Genomic DNA, 27,540 nt, shown 5'->3' with positions numbered 1-27,540 from the left:
CCAAATCCTGATATTCTTTTTGTATTGGATAGTTCCACGAGTTAACTTTCAAACCCAACTGGTCTCACTGTATAATATTAAATATCGGATTTTCGGCAATTTTTTCAAAATGGTTGCGCAAACAGCTCTTTTTCTGTGATCACCATTTTTGCTTTGCGTGATCAATGGCCTTAAACCCAACCATAAATCTGAGGAAAAATAATTTAGAAACTTAAAATATCCAGTGAATGGTGGCTGAAATTCCGTGGCTTAAAACCTCACTGAATGGACTACTCAAATTCATCAACTTCAGCCACATTTACATCTCATGCACCATTATACGCAACATTTCTAAACTTGTTTGGGTTCAATACCCCTATTTCTCTTCTAAATAAATTTTTAACATTTTTCCTTTTGAAAGCCCTCAGACGCATGTGATAATCTGTAAAATACCAAAAGCTTTTATTATTTCTTTGATTTATTAAAATTATTGTTAGAACCCAAGGGCATAAATCACATAAAATACTTCCGGAGGTCTATAAATCCGGAATAAATTCATTGATAACCCTTATGGTGAATAATGACCCCTCACTAAATTTGATCAATTTTTGTTGTTGTTTGGTATGATTTCCGATTTTCTTTTCGTTTCGGTATAATAAATCACAAAACCAATTTAGAGAGTGTGAAAATTATATCTAACAATTTTCGCAGCCCTTACCTGTGGTGGGTAACTCAGAAAAATAATTTCAGAATTTTTCTTCTTGACTTACTATTTTCCCGATTTTTGGTAATTATAATGGCCTAAAACAGGAAAAATAATTCTGATTACCCAAAATTCATGAAAATTTACCAGAACATCATGTTTTACAGTAGATGGTTAAATAAAATTTTTAGTGATTTTTATCTACTGTAAACTATTTTTCTCTTATTTTCTAAAGTTAAATACACTTAAATACACCTAAATACACATAAATACCCAAAACCAGATTATACAATATGAAAATCACTTTTGGCATTTTTCCCAGATTGACTATACTATAAATGATGTTACAAAAAGTTTTGGTAATTTATTTTAACTATTTAATATTTATTCTTCAATTAATGATTATTTAAAGGAATAAAACAAGAAAAAATAGAAATACCCACTGAAAATATCTTTTATATTTTTCCCAGCCTACTTATGTATAATCACAGTTAAATAAAAAGTTTGGGTAATTTTGGAAACTGTTTTCTATTTATTTCAATTTTTATTGGAATAAATCCAAAATTATAAAATATAATTAAACAGCTTGGAAATCCATTTTTATATTTTTCCCAACTTAGTATTGTGTAATAGCATTAAAATAAAAAGTTTGAGAATTTTTATCCTTTGAATGCTATTTTTCGTGAATTTATGTTGTTAATAAGACTTAAAAATTTGAAAAATAGTTAACCATATTAAAAATTCAAGGAAAATTTTCTGGAAAACCTCTATTGTATTTACAATGAAAATACAAGATTTGACAATTTTTGGAAACTGTTTGATAATATTTTACATTTTTAGGAATATAAAACACTTTTAAATGTGTAGAAATACCTTTAATTTATATTACTAAATCTGGAAAATTAATATTCCAAAGTTGTAATTAATCGCACGACTTGTAGAATTTCATTATTTCAGAAAAAGTGTAAGCAATTAATATAAAATCCAATACTAAAACATAAATTGGCATTTCACTATATGTAGAGTTTAGTATATTAGCATTAGATTTCGACATGGAAACTCACTAGTGTGTGTTTGATGTCGTGGGATCCCGGTAGTAAGACGTTGGTGCATCTCGAGGCACTACTTGTACCTACACAAAACATTGTGAGTATTCACACACTCCCCAATTTTCAGTTTTTATGTTTTGGGGTGGAAAAGCATCTCCAGAAAAACTATTATTTGCATGTTGTATTTAAATTGAATTGTATCAAACACGATTGCTATTGTATTGCTATGTTTCTTTATGTATGTCTATGCAACACGGAACATGAGAACTTATCGTACTAAGGCCATTCCCTTATCTCTAACCATTAACTCTTTGAGCCAATGGTCATTATGGATAGTGCTATTAGGAATTGACAACTCCTCACTCGCCCTATTGCTGGAGTGCATGATACCATATTCATCTATGGAACGATAAGCATAGATCTCGATAGGGCTTCAGTCATAGGTTTGGTTGAGACTCATTGTTTGCTCATACACACACAAACTCGTTTCTCGTTATAGCAATAAACTTGTATTCATTAATAGCAATCAACGTTGTTTCTCATTAAAGCAATGTACTTGTATTCACGAAAAGCCTTATTTCAAGATCGATTTATAAACTTGTTAACTCACCAACTATTTTCATAGTTGACGCTCGTTTTACATGCTTTTTTAGGAAATAATTAGTAAGTGGATATAAAAATTCATCATCATAGAGCATGCTGCATCGTGTTGAAGTTATTTATGAAGTTATCTCTGAACAATGTTATTTTGGAAAAACTTGTACTTTGTTTCTTTTTAAGCTATGGGTTGGAAACTTTTAAATACTGCTATGGTGATGTATCTTTATCTTTTGCAATGAAACCGTTATCGTTGTCATATCTTACGTTTCCGCTTTAGCGGGGTGTGACAGAAGTGGTATCAGAGCTAAAGTTATAGAGAACATCGGTTTTCTTTAAGAAAACACAACCTATAACTAAAACTTACAAATAAATTCTTTTTACATCAAACATATTACTAGTATAATTAGGTCGGGAGTTGTATCGTTGGACCTCAATTAAACATAGCATGATCACCTATGTTTAATTAAGGAAAGATTTATACAAAGCCTGAGCTAATTGTAATGGGAATATGTTCAACAAAAGTATTTGAGAAAACTTTATTTCAAAAATTCAAAAGGTTAATTTTGGTGTGTGTAAGCATTGCATATTATAGGCATGCATTTTCATTTATTTCATATCTCATTGAAACTATGTCACAGTCCACTATGTCAACATCGTCATCTTCCCGCGCTACCGCCTCAGTCGATGATTCCGGCTACATCACTATTATCCCTCGACGTAATCTCCCCGCCTCGGTAGAAGAAGACCCATCAGAGGACACGAAAGATACTGGGAACTCGGTGGAGATCAGTAATAACAACGTCTCGAGTCAACGACGCGAGGAATCGCCTTCATCGGTGTTGCCACAGCCACCGCTATATGGGCTTCGCATTCGGAGGACGGCGAGGAAGAGTGTGCTGATTCCAGGAAGGATAGCCACTAGCACAGCAGGACTTAGAACGGCAGGACCTAGCGGGGTAGGACCCAGCGTTGCAGGACCGAGAGCACCGCCACCACGGCGAGTCATAGGGATACCTGTCAGGCAGCTAGGTATGACCCCAAAGGAGTCCTGGAGGATGCATTCAATGGCAGCGGATCTACATCACAGTCTCGCTGTGATAGCTGGGCACCAGGAGGTATTGAACGAAGTGATGACAGGGATGGAAATCCTGTTTCAGCATTCGATGGAGGCTACTGACACTGCTAGTGCTGCTAGACGAGAGGGAGGTCATGCGATGACAGCATATTATGTGCTTGGTGGGCTATTACTGATTGTGGTGTTGATGTTTCTTGTTGGGATAGCGATTGGCTTTTGGTTCTGATTTCAGTATTTTATTTTATTTTATTTTTTCATGAAACGAAAACTCATGTTCGGTGTCTTTTGGGAAAAACACTTCAAAACTTTATTTTTGATTGATGTATTGATTTGGTTTTAAGATTATTTCAAATGGTAATGAAAAATTTTATTTTATGTTCGAAAACTTTTACTATGAGGTGAAACCCTAGAATTTATTTGGTAAATGGTTGAATAAAAAAAAAATTCTTTTCTTTTCTTTCTAAAATCTATATGCCTAGTATTAATGCAAACCAATGATTTGACAACACTTACGGTTTTCAAAATAGTAGTGAACTACATATTATACATTATTTTATACGTATTTCTTCTCCTGTGTCATAGAACCATGGCAGGAAGGCCTAATCGCGGGTGCCCACAGAACGGAACACCCAATGTTGCTCAAGTTGTAGCACAGTAGCTCATGGAAGCAATCCCAAACATTGTTACTCAAGTAACAGCAGGGCTTAATGCTAACCAAGGAAGTAGTGGACGAAACCGGGGAAACAATGAAAGAGAATGCAACTACAAGTCCTTTATGGCCTGTAAACCTAAGGAGTTCCATGGAAAGGAAGGTGCGGTCGGGTTGCTGAAATGGATTGACAGCATGGAGTCGGTCCTTCACATTAGCAAATGCCTCGAGGGCAACAAAGTTGAGTATGCAACTTGCCTACTCCAAGATAGGGCATTGACCTGGTGGAATACTCTAGTGCAAACCCGAGGCCGTACAGTGGCATATCAGCTAACTTGGGAAGACCTAAAGAAGCTATTGATAGAGGAGTATTGTCCCAAGGATGAACTTCAGAAGCTTGAGTCTGAATTTTGGAACCATTCTATGGTTGGAACACAAATAGAGAAGTACACAGTCCGATTTCATGAACTAGCAAAACTGGTACCTCACATGGTTACTCATGAGGAGAAACGGATAGATCGCTATATCTGGGGTCTGGCACCAGAGATTCGGGGAATGGTTACCTCAGCAAACCCAACTACTATTCAGAGTGCAGTAAGTATAGCAAATCGACTAACCAATGATGTGATAAGGATGGGAGCATCGACAAAGGAAATCTCTAATAGCAAGAGGAAGCCAGCAGATCAGCGAGAGAAGAAGTATGGAGGCATGTCAGGGAGGAAGCATAAAGTCTCAAGAAACATTATGGTAAGAGCCCAGGAGCAAGAACCAGTGAAAACTCAAGAACAGGAAGTGCAGGAGCGAAAGCAGTACTCAGGACCGCTTCCGAAGTGCAATAAGTGTAACTTCCATCACAAGGGAGCTTGCCCAGTGTGCCAAAACTGTAAGCAATCAGGCCATTACTCAAAGTATCGTAAGTTGAATAAGGAGGGAAAAAGGGCATGTTACGAGTGCGGGAGTACTGCTCATCTCCGTAGAGCATGTCCCAAACTAAACAAAGGGCCTGGTAACAATGGAGAAGGCCAAGCCAGGCAAAACTTCCAAGGAAATCAAGTTGGACGGCCAAGAGGTGTAGCCTTTGTGATTGGTGCAGAAGAAGCTCGTTAGAACCCTGAAGTGATAACCGGTACGTTTCTCCTGGACAACCATTTTGCATCAGTAATATTCGATGCGGGAGCAGATAGGAGTTTTGTGTCTTTAGCATTTAGACCGTTAATTGGCTTGAAATTGAAAAAGATGAGGAATGTTTATGCTATTGAACTTGCTGATGGGTATGAAATTAGGGCTAATGATATAATTCCTGGTTGCACTCTGAATTTAGCTGATAAAATCTTTAGCATTGTCCTAATTCCTATAGAGCTTCGTAGTTTTGATGCGATAGTAGGGATGGATTGGTTATCCAAAAATAGAGCGGACATTGGTTGTTACGAGAAAGTCGTTAGAGTACCTTGTTGGATTAATGTCTAAGTCCATAACTATAATTGGTAAGACTTGACCCGACCCTGCATGGTCCATTTGGGTTGCATGGCATCATGCACTTGGATAGACTATAATGAGAGAAATAAGACACTTATGGTTATTAATATATTATAAGTTCTAGCATATTAATAATAAGAATAATAAGATTATTTAATTAGTATTGATCAAGAATTAATCTAGGATTAATTAAGTGATCAAAAGAAGACTAATTAAATACATGGGTTGATTGTGTAAATCATCCATACTTGTATAGTGGGCTAATGCTCCATGGATAATCAAGTTGGGCTAAAACCCATAGGATGGTCCATGGATGCTCCATGGTGTATTTGAATCCATGGATCCAAGGAAATGGAAAGTCATGACAATTAGGGTTTACCCTAATTGTAACACTATATAAAGATCTTATTCTTGACAAAATCGGCACTAGTATAATTCTAGAGAGGGCTAGCCGATTTCATGAAGTGTAGAATTCTCTCAAGTTATTCCAAGTGTATTTGGTGTTGTGTGAACCATTTGAGGTGTCACACTTAGGGCACTAGGCACTCAAGCTTCATGAAGACATTCTACATCAAAGAGGTATGTATTCTATCTTGTTATATTGATAGTTTTGTATGCTAGATTAGGATAATACCTTGGATGTTCATATTTGCATGTAGAATAGAGAAAACATAGATCCAAGGTATTTAGGGTTGCATGTACTCTTAGGAGTGTTAGAATGCTCATAACCCAACAGTGGTATCAGAGCCTAGGCTTGTTTTCTTGTTATACCTGCAATAGAAGCTGAAAAACGAATTTGTTGCTGTTTGATCATCAGACTCGGCGAGTCCATCAGGAGACTCGGCGAGTCCATGCCTAAAATGTGATCAATTCGATCCAACTCGCCGAGTTGATTCATGCACTCGACGAGTTGGACCCCCAGACAACATATTTTCGAGTTTTTTGGCTAGAAATGGACTAGGAACATTACACTAAGTTGTTTTCAACTTATAAACTTGTTTTTTGATGTGGTAATGTTCATGCTAATCCATTATCAAAGAGATAATTGTCAATAGATTCATGTTTTGTATTATTTTAAAGGTTAGACGAATTACATGAAAAAGTTTGATTTGAATTATCTTGTTCTTATGAGTTGCTTAGATTAATAGAAAAGTTGAATGAAATAGTTGTTTTCAATCCAAATTAATCTAAGAGTTGATTCTAAAATGTGTTTTTGTAACTTGTCCTCAAGTTATATGAAAAGTCACATTTAAGTTTCATAAAACTCATAAAAGTTGGCAAAGGTTACAAAAAATGAAGAGTCTAGTTCTAATTAATTGGAGTTATGACTCCATAATTTGTCCTCAAGTTATGGAGGACCAAGAGTCTCTTCATTAAATATATAAAAAAATTTAAAAAATAAAAATGTAACCTTAATTAATTCCATAAGTTATAAAAATAAAGAAAAGTTAATTCTCTTATTAGTTTAAAGTCTTCCATAACTTGTCCTCAAGTTATGGAACTTGAAGAGTTTTTTGGATTAAAAACTACTTTAAACACATAAGTTATGGAATTAATTAGTTTTGAATAGTTTCAAAACTTGCCCTCAAGTTTTGGAATTTGTAAAGTTTTCTCTTATGATTACTTTAATTCCAAGTTAGCCCTTAGAATTTTAAAAGTTCAAATTCAACCCTTATACTTTATAATATTATAAGTTAATAATATATATATATGTATAAGAGTAAAGTTAGTCTTACCGCTAGTACGCCTCATTCACGAAGCCGGTCTATAAGGTGGGTATAACGTTGTTGCCTATAAAATGGCAACTTAATGGGTGTCCACTCTCACCCACCGCTTGCTTGACCGGTGGAGGGTCGTTAGCCGAACGGGTTTGACAGGACTATAATTCTTCCTTCATTAAAAGTATTAATGATAAATAATAAGTAACTAAACTCTTAATAATTCCCAATCTTAGTTACTTAGGAAAAATGTGAATAAGGTGCTAATCCATGAAATTACACTTTACACTTTGTCTAAGTCGTTAGTGGAGCATGTGTGGTTAACCGACACACTAACTTGGACTTAACAAGGTAGGTAAAGGGTGACTTAATATTTATCATAGTATCGATGGAGCGTATGTGGTTAACCGGCACATCGATTAAGGGGTAAACACTTAAGGGTACCAAGTAATTTGCATGGTTACTTCACACCTTGTTTTGTGATCCTCGGCATCCCAGTCACAAAACCTGAAGGGCACACTCGAGATTGAAACATGCCATTGAACAGTTCAATGAATCTCAAAGATCTAGGAGTTTCAAAACCAATGAAAACCTAATAATACATTTCGTTTATCTTGGTGGAAATTGGTGAATCGTCATTCACCTACCTTCAAATTGTTTTATAGCTTGGATTACGGCATACCTCTTCTAAGTTATAAAATAGTTTGTTGGGTCCTAGCCTTAATATTTCATATTGGGTGTCATATTAAGGACTTTAAGATCAAATATCTTGAATATCTCCCAAAACATGTCTGGTTTAGACATTTATGATCTTCCCAAATCTCTTGAAACAAGCTTTCCTAATGAGGATGATGTCCCATGGATATCATACTTCTTTCTCCTCCTCCAATTATTCTCCCTAACCCACAAGTTCTTGAAAAGTTTAAGGTCACTCAAGCCCTATTGGCAAGGCAAGGTCTAGGTGTGATCACATCTTGGAGATGTAGTCACATATTGACAAGTCGGGAGAGTTGGGTGTCAAAGTCTTGAGAAAGTTGGTGGTTCAACTACTTTCTAATTCACACAGTGAGTTCTTTTGGAACACCTATGAAACAGACTATGACAAGAACGTTAATGATCTTATCTATTTGCTAAGATCAACTTCCTGAAACTTTATGGACATTGACAATGGTGACACTGGATATACAGAAAAAGCATTCTCTTCCTAAGGAAAGGGATTGACCATAGTCAACTAGGTTGAACAAATGGTAAAGAGAAAAGCTAAGTCTGTGATAGTCCCGTGTACCATTATCAAAGGGTCCATATGTTTATATTGCCAAAGGAAGGATCATTAGTTGCGAAGCTGCCAAATTTACCTAAGGATGTTAAAGTCAATAAGTTTGACTCTACTTCAGGTAAAGTCCACTATCTAACTCTGCTAAGTTTCTATTCTGAGATTCTTATTACATGATGTGACTGGGTCACATGGTAATGTTTTAAGAATCAAGGAAAAGTAAAGGAACTCAAAGAAAGAATATGCTGAATCTGATCGCATAGATGGATTTCTATTGCGTAGTTGGAAGATCGGATTCTTGAGCTACTTCTTAGGAGTTATGAGGTAATGCTTAGGAATAGATAACAACAAGTTTTCATATGGATTGCAAGGATAAGTTTTTCCCCATAGTTTTAAAATAAAAGAAAATTTTTGATTTTATTTATTTTAAAATATCCTTACAATGGCATTTAAGGAAAAATTGTTGCTTATATGATTCCATTAATAGCAAGAGTGGAAATATGAAATTGATTCCTTCATTTGTGGTAATGTCTAAATTTACCAAATAAGGAAAGATTCTCATCATCCAAAGTCTCAATTGGATCGGGACTTGGAATCATGCAAGTTGTATAGCATGATGAATGAGAACATTCAAGTATTGGAAAAATTAAAACTAATTACTTGTTCACATGGATGTGTGAGTCAAGTAATGGACTAAGGGATCGAGTACATAGTTATGTGCAGTGATTATGTCCACCACAAAAGATATAAGGCTATTCTTCATAGTTTACTAAAGCTCAGTAAATATGATTATACTTACAAGCTTAAGTGTAACTCTGAGACATTGGAAAAGGTTCCAATGCATGGCAGAGCGAATAAGAAGAATCAAATTAGGCAGAAGGATAAAAGTTTCTCAAATCTGAAAAGATAAGAGAGTACTTTAGTATCAGTTTTGTGATCATCTTAATGATTAAGAAACCATATCAAAATTAGTTCTCTAAGGAAGTCTTAGTGCATTCTTATGACTAAGAAGAAGGGATCTTGAATTGTTGAAATGGTTAAATCAAGAAGATGAGTCATACTTCGTTCCAATACAAGTCTTAGAGTCATACTTCAAGATTGTAATTTGAATGACATGTCTTAAAGAAGGTTTAAAAACACTTATCAAATGTAAGAGTAAAAGTTTCCTACTCTTGTACATTTGACATTGGTAAGTTGTGATGCTTTGGATAAAACAAAGACCAACTAAGGCCAATTGTGTGAAGTGTTTGTCTTGGTTAGAATCCACACTATCTCTTGGATGTTTGACAAGGGAGTCTTATAGGTCAAGAGGACAGTGGGAGTCTTAAAGGTCTTGAAAGTCTCAAGAACTAATCAAGAATAGAACCTAAAGTTCTTCACTAGCACACGACTTGAGGTTTATAACCTATTGTGTTGACATGGTATGTGCCCATTCCAGTTAAAGTTGAGTTCTTAGAGTTCTCAATTGGTTGCACAACAACTTGGAAGCAATGGTAGGCCCTTAAGCTGCCAGGTGGCAAGAAATTAAGATTGAGTTCAGTCCATATGAGTTTGGATTTGTCATTATCCTTGTCTTGTGACTATGGATTTGACAATTCACATGGATAAGAACACATACACCAATAAATTTAAGTGTCATAAGGTGTCTCTCCGATTCATGAAAATGATGGTGAGGAAACACTTTCACTAAGTAGATTTTAGCTAGATAGCAATTGTGATATTTGCATTCTCAAAGTCGTTAGTGGAGCGTGTGTGGTTTACCGGCACACTAACCTGGACTTGTGAGAAGTGGCAAAAAGGTCTAACCATTATGATTACGGCATCCCTCTTCATAATTGTTTAGACACACAAGTGTGCTATCTAAGGGAAGGTGTATGTTTTTTGATGAAGTTTTATCAAAACAATCCAGTATCAGAAATCTGAATTTTGGTAAGAAAGTCAATAAAGTATTGATTTCTAGAAGTCCAGCTGATTTCTGAGTACATGTCAAAGCTAGTGGGAGCATAAGTGTTATGCTAATAATCATCATGTTAGTGGGAGCATGATAATTATGATAAAGATTGCAAGTTAGCAATGTTAATTATAGAAAACAAAAGGTTTCAATTGGGAAAAAGTTGTTTTGCTATAACTAAGGGAGAGGAAATTATACTTCATCTCAAATCTATAAGCTTAGATCGTGAGGTTTTAATCATTTAGTCAAGGATATATATGAATTTCATGTTGGAATGGCTCAACATAAGGAAATTCTGTATATGGATCCATTATTTGCGTTCTAAAATTCGATTATGGTTACGGCATCCCTTTTCATAATCTGAATTACGAGAACTTGGCAAATAGAAATGGCAATGTTATAGCAAAAGACTAGTTTAGTCTTTATGTGAGACATCATGAATCGTGTCCCATATGCTTCGGATATAGGATCAATTACATGTGCTATAGTTATCCGTTCTAAAAGTTTCCAAATGCCTGGGGCATTAAGAAGGGAAAAGGTTTAGAACTGGATATGACTAAAAGGATTAAACAATTGTCGAGGACAATCTAAGGGTTACCAAAGATTGGTTGCTCAAGGACAGTTGGAAGTATAGTGATAATTCTGGAAGGACCATATTGACATAATCTGTAAGGAGGCAACTCTTGTTCAGAAGTGATAGTCAAAATGGAATCTGGAAATGTTTCAAAGTTAGAATTTTCAATCTGTGTAAGATTAAGGAAACTTAATGCAAGAAGGATGTTTCCAAGGAGTCGATCTCCTTTGGAATGCTCTGTAATGATTGTTGTCAAGACTTTATGACTTTGTGCATAACCATTACAAGAGGATCAATGCATATAAGTTTAGAATCTAACAGATTTTAGTAAATGACATGAATTTGGAATTCTTGTATTTACAGTAAGGATTTGGGAGTGTGAAAAGAGAATCATTGAAGTTATGTTCAATTGATCTAGTTCACAAAGTAATGATCATAGACAAACATAGTATGCATACTTGGTGTATAATATGACTAGTGTTTAGAAAACATAGTGTACATGCTTGGGGTATGGGACAACTATTGTTTTAAATTCAAGAATAAAGTTGATAGCTGAAACAATATACAATGAATAATGTGTCATCATATGGTGATAAATAAAAGGTGTTTTATTTATGTTCATAGGTTTTGATACCATATTGGATTCAATTATTATTGTGTTTCACTTTGCATGTTTTGACTTCCCGAATAAACTAGGTTATTCTTCCGGAATGACTAAGTTATTCAAACCATCCACAGTCGGTCATATGTTGGAACTAGATATGAATTAAGATTGTCATGGGTTGGCTTGTAGAGGTCTAAGGTGTTTGTCACACCCCCAAACCAGAATGGCGGAAACATTCGGGGGTGGATGACTTCACGTAGTATCACAACGATTGAATATTGTAAAGAAAGTAACACAACCATCATATATATAAAAATGAAAACGTATATTGTTGCGTTATACATGTTATCAAAAGAATATTACAATATGATGATAAATGTTTAATGATAAAAACATCCTTTGTGTTCCTTCTTCCAAAAGCTGGTAGTTTACCTGTATCACTGATTCCCTGAGAAATACAAGTGGTTTTGAAAAGTGTCAACAATTAAGTTGGTGAGTTCATGAGTGTTCCGAGTTGAAAAGTATATTCCTTTTGGTAGTAATTAGGTAAACGAGGTTTTTAGAAAATCCAATATTTTCTTGTAAAATGAAAAAGGTTCCCAAGTTGGAATGTGTTAGTAACTTTTATAAACAAATGATGACAATAATTTAGTATGGAAATATAATGTAGGAAAACTGCGATGCACATATGAATCTCGTAAATCAATCTTTTTTTATACTTTTTTATGTGAGTTTTATAACCATACTATTGACACTGACGGCCTGTAACAACATTCTTCAAGTGTTGCAGTGTTATGACATTTGTCAACCCAGACCTGCCGGTCTAACTATAGCTAGTAGTTTAGGTGCGGGATTGTCAATCCCGTATAGATCTATACACAAGTATCACGCTCTCCCTCCAAGAGATTATGGTATATAATACAGGACTTGAAATGCATACAAAAATGTACGTTGAAGTTTAAATATCTCACATTACCTAGTATAAGTAGATTTACAATGAAATGACCTTACTTCTTTTGAAAGTGTTTCGTTTTTCAAATTGTATAAAAATGTAGGATTGACTTGCTAACTATACCGATTATAGTTTTTCAGATAGTATGTTTCATTTCGTAGACATAACTTAGTGATATAATCGCCCTTGTATACATAAGATGTTTGTATCGATATTCGAAGTTAGAAATTGCATTTATGTTTAGAAAACGATACTTTTAACGTGTAATGTACTTGTATTTCCCCCCTAAAACATGAAAAAGAATTGAAAAGTAGGGGTATGAACTCACTCGTTAAGTTTGAAGAGAGGGGCTAGAGTTGAGCAGAGTTTCGATCGCGGATAGTTGCGTCGTCGGGCTCTTCGGGGATCTCTACAACGTAAATCTTTCGTCGGGGGCTCGAGTGCGGAAACCGAGGTGAGGGGAGGGTCTCTGGAGCTTAGAAGTATGAGAGAATGGCTGGGGGATTGTGATTTGTGTGCAAAAACTCGAGCTTAAGCCTTCTATTTATAGGCTGGAATTGCCTCGTACGCGGGGCATAATTTTGGAGTACGCGGGGCGTACTCACGTACGCAGCGCGTACGTCGTTACGCTGGGCGTAGAGATACGTCATGGCTTACGGCTCCTAGCTAGCTAGGCGTAGCTTGGGCGGGCCGATGGGACTCGACTCTGGGTCTAGTACGCGGGGCGTACTCCCAGAGTACGCGGGGCGTAATCCCTGCTTCCAACTTCTAAATTCCGTAACTTTCGCGTACGACCTCCGTTTTTCGCGTTCTTTATATCCACGCGTAGGTGAGATTATGATCTACAACTTTCATTTAGACTCCGTCGGCTAGTTTTGACTTTATTTTTAATGATATAATTTTAATAGGCCGGGCCTCCTAAAGTTCGTTAAAATTTCATAGGTTCTTTATTCGACGTCGGTTTTCGTTTGTCTCTTGATTGTTTTATTACCACCGAGGAGATCTTCAACTTCCGTTTAGGTGGCGATAGCTAAATAACACTCGATCTTTAATCCGAGTTTTTAGCCCTCTACTACTGTTACGAAACTTTGAAACTTCGTAACTTCTTCATACGAGGTCCAATTTGGGCGATCTTTTTATGCACGCTCATCTTTCAACGAGATCTATGACTTTTGTTTAGATACTTTAAGGCTAAAATGTATTTTATTGAGATTCCACTTTTTACGTCAAATTATGTTTTAACGTCGTGTCGTAATTATACGAGTGGTTATAATTTCTTCAATATAACTCGGTTTTGAGTGTTCTTTATGTTTTTGGAAACCTGGGCATGATATCTAATATTCGATGCATCCCAACTTAGATACCTGAACACTTTATTTTCGAGGTTAATTTCGTTGTTTTTAGCTTTCGAATGTTTACAATGCTTTTGGGAAAAATAGGGTTGTCACATCATCCCCCTGTTATGGGAATTTCGTCCCGAAATTTAATCTAAGATAGATATTACAAATTAAGAAAAAGATGCGGGTACTTCTGTTTCATTTGATCCTCTCGTTCCCAGGTGTATTCAGGTCCTCGCTTGGCGTTCCAGCGGACCTTTACGATAGGTATGCGGCTTTGTTTAGTCCTTTTGACTTCCCGATCCATGATCTCTACCGGTTCCTCTACAAATTGGAGGTTTTCGTTTATTGCCATTTCGTCTAGAGGGACGATAAGGGTCTCGTCGGATAAGCATTTCTTTAGGTTTGATACATGAAAGGTAGGGTGTACGTTGTGGAGTTCCTGAGGTAGTCTAAGTTTGTAAGCCACTGGACCGATCCTCGCAAGGATCTCGAATGGTCCGATGTATCTGGGGTTCAGTTTCCCACGTTTTCCGAAGCGTATCAATCCTTTCCAAGGCGAGACTTTTAGTAGGACACGGTCTCGAACTTGGAATTCCAAGGGTTTTCGTCTCTTATCTGCATAACTCTTTTGTCTATCCCTTGATGCCTTTAGACGTTCTCGGATTTGAACAATCTTCTCCGTAGTTTCCCGTATGATTTCTGGCCCAGTAAGTGTGTTGTCAGCTGCTTGTCCTTTTGCTAGTTGGGTGTCTCCCACTTCGGCCCAGCATAAAGGTGACCTGCACTTGCGGCCATAGAGGGCTTCGAACGGGGCAGCTTTGATACTGGTGTGGTAGCTATTGTTGTACGAGAACTCGACCAAGGGTAGATGTGTGTCCCATGCTTTGCCAAAATCGATTACGTAGGCTCTCAGCATGTCTTCTAGGGTTTGTATGGTTCTCTCGCTCTGGCCGTCGGTTTGAGGGTGATAGGCGGTACTCATGTCTAGTCTTGTCCCCAAAGCTCTTTGTAGCGACTGCCAGAATCTTGAGGTGAATCTACTATCTCGGTCCGAGATAATGGATACGGGCACACCGTGCAGTCGTACAATTTCCCTGAGGTACGTCCTTGTTAACTTCTCCAATTTATCCGTCTCTTTGATCGGTAGGAAATGCGCTGATTTAGTTAACCTGTCGACAATTACCCAAATGGTGTCGAGTCCGTTTGTCGTTTTGGGTAACTTGGTTATGAAATCCATAGTTATCCACTCCCACTTCCATTCGGGTATTTCTGGTTGTTGTAATAAACCTGAAGGCTTTTGGTATTCTATTTTGACCTTAGCGCACGTCAGACATTTACTCACGTAGGTAGCAATTTCGGCTTTCATGTTCGGCCACCAGTACAACTTCTTGAGCTCGAGATACATCTTGTCGGAGCCGGGATGTATGGAGTATCGTGTTTTATGGGCTTCGTCCATGACGATTTCTCTGAATCCACCAAACTTTGGTGTCCATATTCGATCCATGAAATAACGAACTCCGTCGTTCTTGGTTTCAAGATTCTTATCCATTCCACTTAGGGTTTCTCCTGCCACATTTTCAGATTTCAAGGCTTCTATTTGGGCTTCCTTGATTTGCGTGGACAGGTGGGAATGGATCGTCATAGTTAGGGACTTCACTCGGCGACCTGAGTATTCCTTCCTACTGAGTGCATCCGCCACTACATTAGCCTTTCCGGGGTGATATCGAATTTCGCATTCGTAATCACTTAGTAGCTCTACCCACCGTCTTTGTCTCATGTTGAGTTCTTTCTGGTTGAGAATATGTTGAAGGCTTTTATGGTCAGTGAAGATCGTGCATTTTGTGCCGTAGAAGTAGTGTCTCCATATCTTTAGAGCGAAAACGACTGCTCCTAGCTCAAGATCGTGCGTTGTATAGTTCACTTCATGCGTCTTTAGTTGTCTTGAGGCATAGGCGATGACCTTCCCTCGTTGCATCAGGACACACCCGAGTCCTTGGTTTGATGCATCACAATAAACCACAAAGTCCTCCGTCCCTTCTGGCAGGGTTATGATGGGCGCACTACATAATGCTCGTTTTAGCGTTTGAAATGCGGCATCTTGTTTTTCTCCCCAGTCGAAGGTCACATTTTTCTGAGTTAGTGTGGTGAGTGGCTTGGCAATCTTGGAAAAATTCTGTATGAACCTTCGGTAATACCCGGCGAGTCCTAAAAATTATCGGATCTCTGTAGGGGTTCTTGGGATCGTCCAATTCTCTATTGCCTTGATCTTCGAGGGATCCACGTGTATTCCTTCCTTGCTTACTACGTGTCCTAGGAAATCCACCTCTCGAATCCAAAATTCGCACTTGGAAAATTTTGCATAAAGTTTCTCTGCCCTTAATGTTTCCAGAACTTGGCGGAGATGTTGGCTGTGTTCTTCCTGGTTTCTAGAATAGATGAGTATATCATCTATGAACACGATCACGAATTTGTCCAGGAAGGGGCGACATACTCGGTTCATCAAATCCATGAACACTGCTGGAGCGTTTGTCAATCCGAAGGGCATCACTACAAACTCGTAGTGACCATATCGTGTTCGGAAAGCCGTTTTGGGGATGTCTCCTTCTAGTACTCGTAGCTGGTGATAACCGGATCTTAGGTCGATTTTCGAGAAGTAGCTCGCTCCTTGTAGTTGGTCAAAAAGATCGTCTATACGTGGAAGGGGATATCGGTTCTTGATAGTCAGTTTGTTTAGTTCTCGATAATCGATGCACATGCGAAAAGATCCGTCCTTCTTTTTCACGAATAGGACTGGTGCACCCCATGGTGAGAAACTTGGCCTGATGAATCCCTTGCTCAACAGCTCGTTCAATTGACTGGACAGTTCCTGCATCTCGGCTGGAGCTAAACGGTAAGGTGACTTTGCTACTGGGGTGGCTCCGGGAATCAAGTCAATTCTGAATTCGACATGACGTTCCGGTGGGATTCCTGGGAGATCTTCGGGGAAAATGTCTGGGAAGTTGCAGACTTCTGGAATATCTTTAATGTTCTTTGGTTCTTTCTTCTGGTCTACTACGTGGGCTAGAAAGGCATGGTATTCCTTGCGAAGATATTTTCGTGCTTTAACACAGGAGATGATTTGTAATTTTGCACTAGGTTTGTCTCCATATATGATGAGATTTTCACCGTTGGGAAGATTGAGACGAACGGCCTTTTCATGGCAAAGAATGTCGGCATGGTGAAGACTCAGCCAATCCATACCGATGATTATATCAAAACTTCTTATCGAAATGGGCATAAGGTCGATTTGAAATAAATGTTCGTTTAAATTTAATGTGCACCCGACGTACATATCACTTGTGCTTTCTGTTTTTCCATTAGCCATTTCTACAGTGAATATTTTATTAAGTGGTTGGGGTCTCTGGTTAAGTAGATGTTTGAATTTATGGCTCACAAAACTTCTCTCCGCACCGTAATCAAATAGTATGCATGCATAAATGTTGTCGAGGAGAAACGTACCCGTAACTACTGTTGGATCAGTTATTGCTTCATTTTGACCTATCGCCAGCACTCTCCCAATACCACCAACATTCCTTGTCTTGGGGCAGTCCCTCTTGAAATGCCCGGTTTCTCCACATCCATAACATGCTTGGCTTACTCCAGTACCAGGAACTTGAGTGAATGGCCACGCTGGTGCCTTACAGAAACGGGCTGTGTGCCCTTTCCTGTCGCAGTTCTTACAGTACATCTCGCGGCAATTACCGTGGTGATGGTAGTTGCATTTGCTGCACTTTGGCAAGTTCCCTGCATATTGTTTTGTTGGCGTCGAAGTTGTAGGAGTTGTGCCGGGAGTAGTAGCAGCATGAACCGCCACCATTTGTCTCTTTGAAGGTTCTTGCGAGGTTAGTCCCTTCCTCTTGTTCCAGAATTTCTTCTTGCTGTTTTTATTGTTGTCGTTGTTCCCTTTGGTTGGTTCAGTTACGATAGTCGTGACTCCATGGTAGACGCCATGATCCACAAGAGATTGCGCCAGTTCTTTGGCACTGTCGAAGGTCATGGGCTTGGAAGCTAGCACACTTCCTCGCAGTTGGGGTGATAATCCCCAGATGTACCTCTCCACTTTTTGGCTTTCTAGAATCAACATCCCAGGACAAAGTGTTACCAAATCGCTGAACCTATTGGTGTAGCCTGCGATGTCCGATCCTTTCATCGAAAGGTTCCACAATTCTTGTTCCAGCTTCTGAATCTCGCCCCTTGGGCAGTATTCCCGTAGGAGCATTCGCTTCAAATTCTCCCAACCCATGGAGTTTGCCACCACCAGGGTTAGTGTCTTGACGTGGTTGTTCCACCATGTCAAGGCGCGTTCAGAGAATGTACAGGCAGCAAATTTTACTTTGCTTTCTTCCGGGCATGCGCAAATTTCAAATACGGCTTCCGTTTTCTCTATCCATTGGGACAGAGCCAATACTCCTCCAGTTCCATAAAAGGGAATAGGTTTTCCATTAGTGAAGTCTTTGTAAGTGCAGACTCCAGTACGGCCTTAGCTTGGGCCGTTGGTAAAGCTATTTATTCCACCTCCCGACCCATTGTTGCTCATTTGAGCCATCGCCGCGGTTACAGCGACCGTTACAGCAGTTTGGAACATAGCTGCATCCATAGTTGGAGGAGGTGGTGGAGGTGGTGCTGGAGTTGAGTTTCTGCGTGTTGTTCTACGAGGAGGCATGTTCTGGTAGAGAAAATAAGAATGAATACTATAAGTTTCTAATGTTTTGACAATCGTGTAGTTGAGGGTTAGTCGTATCTTGTAATTTGTTTTGACTTTAGTTTTTTTTTTTTGGTTTCAAATTAGATATAACAACTTAATTAATTTCGAGAGGTATATAAAGAGGCACTGCATATATATATATATATATATATATATATATATATATATATATATATATATATATATATATATATATATATATATATATATGTCACACCTAAGGTGTGTTTCATTATGCTTCTAGGAAAATTTGACCTACCTATGAGGTCTCCGTTTACAGATACAAAAGAAAATAAGAGAAAAACTTTATCCGCGGTCCTAGTCTATATCAAAATTTGTTGGAGCTTGAACAAACTCTACTTGTGGCGTTTGGAGCTGGATTCGGCATCTAACCGTTTGACTCCCATCAGTCGCCTCTCGAATTCCGCTTGTTGTTCTTTCATCTCTCTTATATCATCTAGAGCTGTTATCATTTGGTTCTGTAGTGTCCCCGTGTAGATTTGGATATTCTCATGTAGTCATTCCAAACGGCTGATGTCGGAGGCGTTACCTTGGGTAGCAGCATTGATCTCTCGAATTCTGGTTGCTTGTTGGTCTGCCTGGTAGTTCTGGTTAGCTATAGCGTTCACGACAACGGGAAGTGCTCGTTCAGCTGAGCCTCCTCCACTGACATTGTAAAAATCCTGACACATGCCAAATGGAGGGCGTACACCTTGCTGACAGCTCCAGTAGTAGAGGTGGCTTCCCCAGATGGGAATGGGTCCCGGTTGATGTGGCCTGATCACTGGAGGATGGGGGATGGGAGGGTCGATTACTTCTGGTTCGGAATCTGTTCCGCTAGAAATTTCCACGATCTCCTCGTCGACTTCGTATTCCTCTCCGACTTCGATTTCGAATTTTTCTTCGACTTCTTCTTCGATTTCCTCTGGGTCTTCCTCCGGGTCTTCTTCTATCCAGCCGCCGTTACCTTGATTTAGGTAGTAGGGGTCTCCCGGTAAAGGAAATCCGGCCATTTGTCTGTACTGGGATAGAGGTATGAGATTTTTATAAGAAAAGAATTTCTAATTAACGACTTCCTAAGCCTATTTATATCTTTACTGAGCGAAATGTTTTATCGTTTAATAATAGACTTATATTATTTCAATTTAGCGAATTTAGATTTTATAAGTTTTTGGCTTGTTGACTACTACGACCATTCCTCGACGTATATTGGTCAAATCCAGGATAAATATAGTTGATCAGGCTATATTTATTCTTGATTTGATTACATACCCCAAGGCTCGATCGTGGTATTGCAACTTGCCATACTACTTTTTAGAAAAACTTGTCATGACGCGAGACTGATACGTGCGGTAAAAATGTATATATTTAAAAGAAAATATATTTCTATGAAAATGTTGTTATCAGAGGGTTTTTTTTTGGTTCCCGTTGTATTTATAGTTTGTATATCTTATGTGGTTTGATATACTTAGTTCACTATAAACAATGCTCTGATACCAATCTGTCACACCCCCAAACCAGAATGGCGGAAACATTCGGGGGTGGATGACTTCACGTAGTATCACAACGATTGAATATTGTAAAGAAAGTAACACAACCATCATATATATAAAAATGAAAACATATATTGTTGCGTTATACATGTTATCAAAAGAATATTACAATATGATGATAAATGTTTAATGATAAAAACATCCTTTGTGTTCCTTCTTCCAAAAGCTGGTAGTTTACCTGTATCACTGATTCCCTGAGAAATACAAGTGGTTTTGAAAAGTGTTAACAATTAAGTTGGTGAGTTCATGAGTGTTCCGAGTTGAAAAGTATATTCCTTTTGGTAGTAATTTGGTAAACGAGGTTTTTAGAAAATCCAATATTTTCTTGTAAAATGAAAAAGGTTCCCAAGTTGGAATGTGTTAGTAACTTTTATAAACAAATGATGACAATAATTTAGTATGGAAATATAATGTAGGAAAACTGCGATGCACATATGAATCTCGTAAATCAATCTTGTTTTATACTTTTTTATGTGAGTTTTATAACCATACTATTGACACTGACGGCCTGTAACAACATTCTTCAAGTGTTGCAGTGTTATGACATTTGTCACCCCAGACCTGCCAGTCTAACTATAGCTAGTAGTTTAGGTGCGGGATTGTCAATCCCGTATAGATCTATACACAAGTATCACACTCTCCCTCCAAGAGATTATGGTATATAATACAGGACTTGAAATGCATACAAAAATGTACGTTGAAGTTTAAATATCTCACATTACCTAGTATAAGTAGATTTACAATGAAATGACCTTACTTCTTTTGAAAGTGTTTCATTTTTCAAATTGTATAAAAATGTAGGATTGACTTGCTAACTATACCCATTATAGTTTTTCAGATAGTATGTTTCATTTCGTAGACATAACTTAGTGATATAATCGCCCTTGTATACATAAGATGTTTGTATCGATATTCGAAGTTAGAAATTGCATTTATGTTTAGAAAATGATACTTTTAACTTGTAATGTACTTGTATTTTCCCCCCTAAAACATGAAAAAGAATTGAAAAGTAGGGGTATGAACTCACTCGTTAAGTTTGAAGAGAGGGGCTAGAGTTGAGCAGAGTTTCGATCGCGGATAGTTGCGTCGTCGGGCTCTTCGGGGATCTCTGCAACGTAAATCTTTCGTCGGGGGCTTGAGTGCGGAAACCGAGGTGAGGGGAGGGTCTCTGGAGCTTAGAAGTATGAGAGAATGGCTGGGGGATTGTGATTTGTGTGCAAAAACTCGAGCTTAAGCCTTCTATTTATAGGCTGGAATTGCCTCGTACGCGAGGCGTACTCACGTACGCAGCGCGTACGTCGTTACGCTGGGCGTAGAGATACGTCATGGCTTACGGATCCTGGCTAGCTAGGCGTAGCTTGGGCGGGCCGATGGGACTCGACTCTGGGTCTAGTACGCGAGGCGTACTCCCAGAGTACGCGGGGCGTAATCCCTGCTTCCAACTTCTAAATTCCGTAACTTTCGCGTACGAGCTCCGTTTTTCGCGTTCTTTATGTCCACGCGTAGGTGAGATTATGCTCTACAACTTTCATTTAGACTCCGTCGGCTAGTTTTGACTTTATTTTTAATGATATAATTTTAATAGGCCGGGCCTCCTAAAGTTCGTTAAAATTTCATAGGTTCTTTATTCGACGTCGGTTTTCGTTTGTCTCTTGATTGTTTTATTACCACCGAGGAGATCTTCAACTTCCGTTTAGGTGGCGATAGCTAAATAACACTCGATCTTTAATCCAAATTTTTAGCCCTCTACTACTCTTACGAAACTTTGAAAATTCGTAACTTCTTCATACGAGGTCCAATTTGGGCGATCTTTTTATGCACGCTCATCTTTCAACGAGATCTACGACTTTTGTTTAGATACTTTAAGGCTAAAATGTATTTTATTGAGATTCCACTTTTTACGTCAAATTATGTTTTAACGTCGTGTCGTAATTATACGAGTGGTTATAATTTCTTCAATATAACTCGGTTTTGAGTGTTCTTTATGTTTTTGGAAACCTGGGCATGATATCTAATATTCGATGCATCCCAACTTAGATACCTGAACACTTTATTTTCGAGGTTAATTTCGTTGTTTTTAGCTTTCGAATGTTTACAATGCTTTTGGGAAAAATAGGGTTGTCACAGTGTTGGACAAAGGGCTACAACAATCATGAGTGCTCATAAGTTCTGAGTATTGGATTCAACCCGCGCTCATTGGAATCACTTCATGGATTTTATCACGAGTGATCATGAGATGATAATATCTTATATTCTTCAAACCTAGAGATATGAGTTGTTACTATGAGTTGATAGTACATTGATTGCACGAAAACGCATTGGTAACTCGATGTTATAAAACGTGTCTTTGTGTATGATTCAACAAGTAGTAGAACAAGCCATATGAGTCGAAGTTTATCCATTCATTTTACCTTCGGGATAAAAGCGATATCTGTGGGCCCCTCGATGATTTGATGATGACAAATGGAAGTGCTCGGCCGGGCCAGGACTGATTTGATTTGTTCAATTAGTCAGTCGTCATAAATCGGAAATCGGGAAACAACAAATGGACAGAGAGAATGATTATAATCCATGTCTCAGTCCATACGATATCTAGAATGGAGGAATATATGATCCCTTATCTAATGGACAAGTCATTGACAAAGGTCAGCGTTTATCGACAAGGTCAGAGTTCGACAGAAGCTTTTGAGAGCTACGATTGCCAGTTGGTTCCTGAAGTCATACACAATCATAGTTTTAGACTTATCCAAGTGGGAGACTGTTGGATTAATGTCTAAGTCCATAACTATAATTGGTAAGACTTGACCCGACCCGGCATGGTCCATTTGGGTTGCATGGCATCATGCACTTGGATAGACTATAATGAGAGAAATAAGACACTTATGGTTATTAATATATTATAAGTTCTAGTATATTAATAATAAGAATAATAAGATTATTTAATTAGTATTGATTAAGAATTAATCTAGGATTAATTATGTGATCAAAAGAAGACTAATTAAATATATGGGTTGATTGTGTAAATCATCCATACTTGTATAGTGGGCTAATGCTCCATGGATAATCAAGTTGGGCTAAAACCCATAGGATGGTCCATGGATGCTCCATGGTGTATTTGAATCCATAGATCCAAGGAAATGGAAAGTCATGACAATTAGGGTTTACCCTAATTGTAACACTATATAAAGATCTTATTCTTGACAAAATCGGCACTAGTATAATTCTAGAGAGGGCTAGCCGATTTCATGAAGTGTAGAATTCTCTCAAGTTATTCCAAGTGTATTTGGTGTTGTGTGAACCATTTGAGGTGTCACACTTGGGGCACTAGGCACTCAAGCTTCATGAAGACATTCTACATCAAATAGGTATGTATTCTATCTTGTTATATTGATAGTTTTGTATGCTAGATTAGGATAATACCTTGGATTTTCATATTTGCATGTATAATAGAGAAAACATAGATCCAAGGTATTTAGGGTTGCATGTACACTTAGGAGTGTTAGAATGCTCATAACCCAACATACCTCTCCCTAATGGAGAAACCCTTATCATACACGGTGAGAAGCAAGGAAGAAGTTTAAACATAGTATCAAGAATGAAGATTCATAAATACCTGAAGAAGAATTGTATTGCATTCATGGCCCAAATGCTAGAAAGAGAACCTGAAGCTAAGGAACTCAAGGAGATTTCGGTGGTTCAAAACTATCCCGAAGTATTTCCGGAGGAATTGCCTGGTCTACCCCCTTACAAACAGGTCGAATTTCGGATAGACATAATTCCCGGAGTGGCACCGGTAGCAAAAGCACCATATCGCCTTGCACCATCCGAGATGCAAGAGCTATTCGGACAACTTCAAGAACTTCTAGACAAAGGGTTTATTCGACCAAGTTTCTCACCGTGGGAAGCCCCCAAAACCTCGACAGAAATACGATAGTTCTTAGGATTAGCTGGGTACTACAGACATTTCATTGAGAATTTCTCTAGGATTGCCCAACCATTAACATCTTTGACCCAAAAGGATAGAAAATTTCTCTGGGAAGAGAAACACGAAGAGGCGTTTCAAATCCTGAAAAACAAGCTGTGCAATGCACCAATTCTGGCTTTACCAGAAGGATCAGAGAACTTTGTGGTGTATTGTGATGCGTCTCATCAAGGATTAGGATGTGTGTTAATGCAAAAAGATAAAGTCATTGCGTATGCTTCCAGACAACTCAAACCGCATGAGAGGAATTATACCACCCATGATCTAGAACTAGGAGCAATAGTTTTTGCTCTTAAGATATGGAGTCATTATTTGTACGGAACCAAGTGCACCATCTATACCGATCACAAAAGCCTTCAGCATATCCTAGATCAGAAAATGTTAAACATGCGCCAGAGGAGATGGGTAGATTTGTTTAGTGATTATGATTGTGAGATACGATATCACCCAGAAAAGGCTAACGTAGTAGCCGATGCTGTTAGTAGGAAAGAAAGAGTGAAACCTTCCCATGTGAGAGCTTTGGGAATGGTAATTCAGACAAGCTTGAAATCTCAAATCATTGTTGCACAAGAGAAAGCGTTATTCAAGGAATATCTTTCAGGCGAGACCTTACCTGGTTTGGAAGAGAGATGTGAAACCAAACCTGATGGAGTTCGTTATTTTAACGACATGGTTTGGATTCCAAGGGTTAACAATCTGAGAGACATGGTACTAGAGGAGTCTCATCAATCTAAATACTCAATCCACCCTGGAGCGGATAAGATGTACAAGGATCTTAAAGAGTACTATTGGTGGCCTAGAATGAAAAAGGATATTACCTTGTATGTCAGGAAGTGTTTGACATGCTCAATAGTCAAGGTTGAACATCAAAAACCATGCGGCTTGTTGCAACAGCCTGGAATTCCCCAATAGAAATGGGAGCAAATATCTATGGATTTTGTTACCAAACTTCCTAGAACTGCTAAAGGTCACGACTCAATCTGGGTCATAGTGGATCGACTGACGAAATCTGCTCATTTTCTCCCCATTCGGGAAGATTTCAAGATGGAAAAAATTGGCCCAAATCTACATTGACAAAAAAAATTCTCTGCATGGTGTACCCCTATCTATCATTTCTGATAGAGATAGTCGTTTTACATCACGATTTTGGTGGATGTTACAGAAGGCAGTAGGAACCAAGATAGGTTTGAGCACAACTTACCACCCTCAGATAGATGGGCAGACGGAGAGAACAATTCAAACATTGGAAGACATGCTACGAGCGTGTGTCATTGAGTTCAAAGGAAATTGGAATACTCATTTGCCTCTAGTTGAGTTCTCCTACAATAACAGTTACCACACGAGTATCCAATGTGCTCCATATGAAGCATTGTATGGACGCAAGTGTCGTCCGCCCTTATGCTGGACAGAAATCGGAGATAGACAGTTGACTAGACTTGAACTTATCCAGGAAACATCTGACAAGATTACTATCATCAAGGATAGGCTTAAGGCTGCCAGAGATCGTCAGAAAAGTTATGCGGATAATCGTCGAAAACCATTAGAATTCCAAGTAGGAGACAAGGTACTTTTAAAAGTGCCGCCTTGGAAAGGGCTTGTATGTTTTGGTAAGAAAGGAAAACTAAGCCCTAGATATGTTGGACCCTTTGAAATCATTGAAAGGATTGGTCCGGTAGCGTATAAACTTCAATTGCCCCAAGAGTTAAGCGCCATTCACGACACATTCCACGTCTCCAATCTTAAGAAATGTCTAGCCGACGAAGCATTAATAGTACCCCTGGAGGAAATTAAGATCAATGATAAGCTGAACTTCGTTGAGGAACCGATAGAAATCCTTGACAGGGAGGTTAAACAACTTAAGCGGAGTAAGATCCCAATTGTGAAAGTTAGATGGAAATCAAAACGCGGGTCAGAATACACCTGGGAGCATGAGGACTTCGTGAAGGAAAAGTATCCACAACTTTTCCCATGCGATGACAAGCGATGACATAGAATGAATTTTGGGACGAAATTCTTTTTAAGTGGGGGATACTGTGACAACTATCAATTCAGGTCATTCTCGGACTCACGCATCTTTATAAAAACCATTCATGCACAACATCCCATGGCCTAGTAGTATAAATTAGGTCAAAATCTTGCATAAACTAGGATCTAACTAAGGTCTAGGACTAATATACTTGACACTTACGATTCTAGTAAGTTGCTTAACTACAATAGGAAATGCTAATGCTATAATTAGAATGAAACTTCAAACTTTGTTACAATTGAAAAAGGTTATAAAACCCTAAAAATAAATTAAAGTATTCTAATTATGCTTCAATGTGATGGTAAACATCAAACAATATTCCAAAAACCCTAAAGAGCTAAAAATCCAAATTTATAAACCTTAAAGCTTAAAAACTTTATAAAATTTGGCTATAAACTTCCTAATATCAAATTTTTATTAATCAAATTATGGATTATACCAATGAAATAGAAATGTAAATTATCATGCATGAATCATAATTTATTAGTTAAAAACAAGATTTTTAAATAAATCAAAAATTGCTTAAAGAAGCACTTTTATAAACATTAAGGAGGGATTTTTTATAAAATTTGAATTGAGGAGTAAGGAGGTTTTAATGCCTCAAAAATCTAGCCATCTCCCCTCTCCCCATGCTCTCTCTTCCCAAAACTCAATCATTAAGTCTTATTCTTCACTCTTCCACTTCTCTCTTCACTCTCTCTCACACTCCACCCTCCTAACACACAAACTCTTTTCCTCTCTCTCTCTCTCTAACTCACGAAAATCATCCATTCTCTGCCAAAATTTCGAGATTAAGGAGGCCTTGAAGTGTTCTTGCTTCTCTCATGATCAAAACCAAGGTAAACAACACAATCCTCCCTCGTGGTTTCAAGATTTTACTTCCTCTTCTTCATGGTTTTATCTACTCTTCGGATTCTATGCCCTTCCATGGCTAGAAATCCTTATTTTTTCACTTTTGGTTTGTAGATTCTCACCATAACACAATGCATGTGTTTGAGATCGTGAAAATCCGGGATCAAACCCATGTAAGGAGTGAAAAAGATGCATATGTGTTCATCTGACTTCAAAACCAAGTATTACATCTTCTTCTCCATTTGTTTTGTGTTCTTGCATGGCCAAAAGCATTTAAACCATTTCTAGTACATCTTGGATGCTCATTCTGTTGGGTTTTATACAAACAATCCTATGTGTGCATGCAACCCTGGTATTGGATCTATGTTTTCACTATTAGTTATACAACTTTATGAACACAAAAAGAAACCTGGCATGCTACTATAATTTTCGAAATTCAT

This window comes from Lactuca saligna, chromosome 3 (assembly GCF_052625555.1).
Source record: "Lactuca saligna cultivar CGN05327 chromosome 3, ASM5262555v1, whole genome shotgun sequence".
NCBI lineage: Eukaryota > Viridiplantae > Streptophyta > Magnoliopsida > Asterales > Asteraceae > Lactuca > Lactuca saligna.
Note: the sequence above shows the minus strand (reverse complement) of the source record.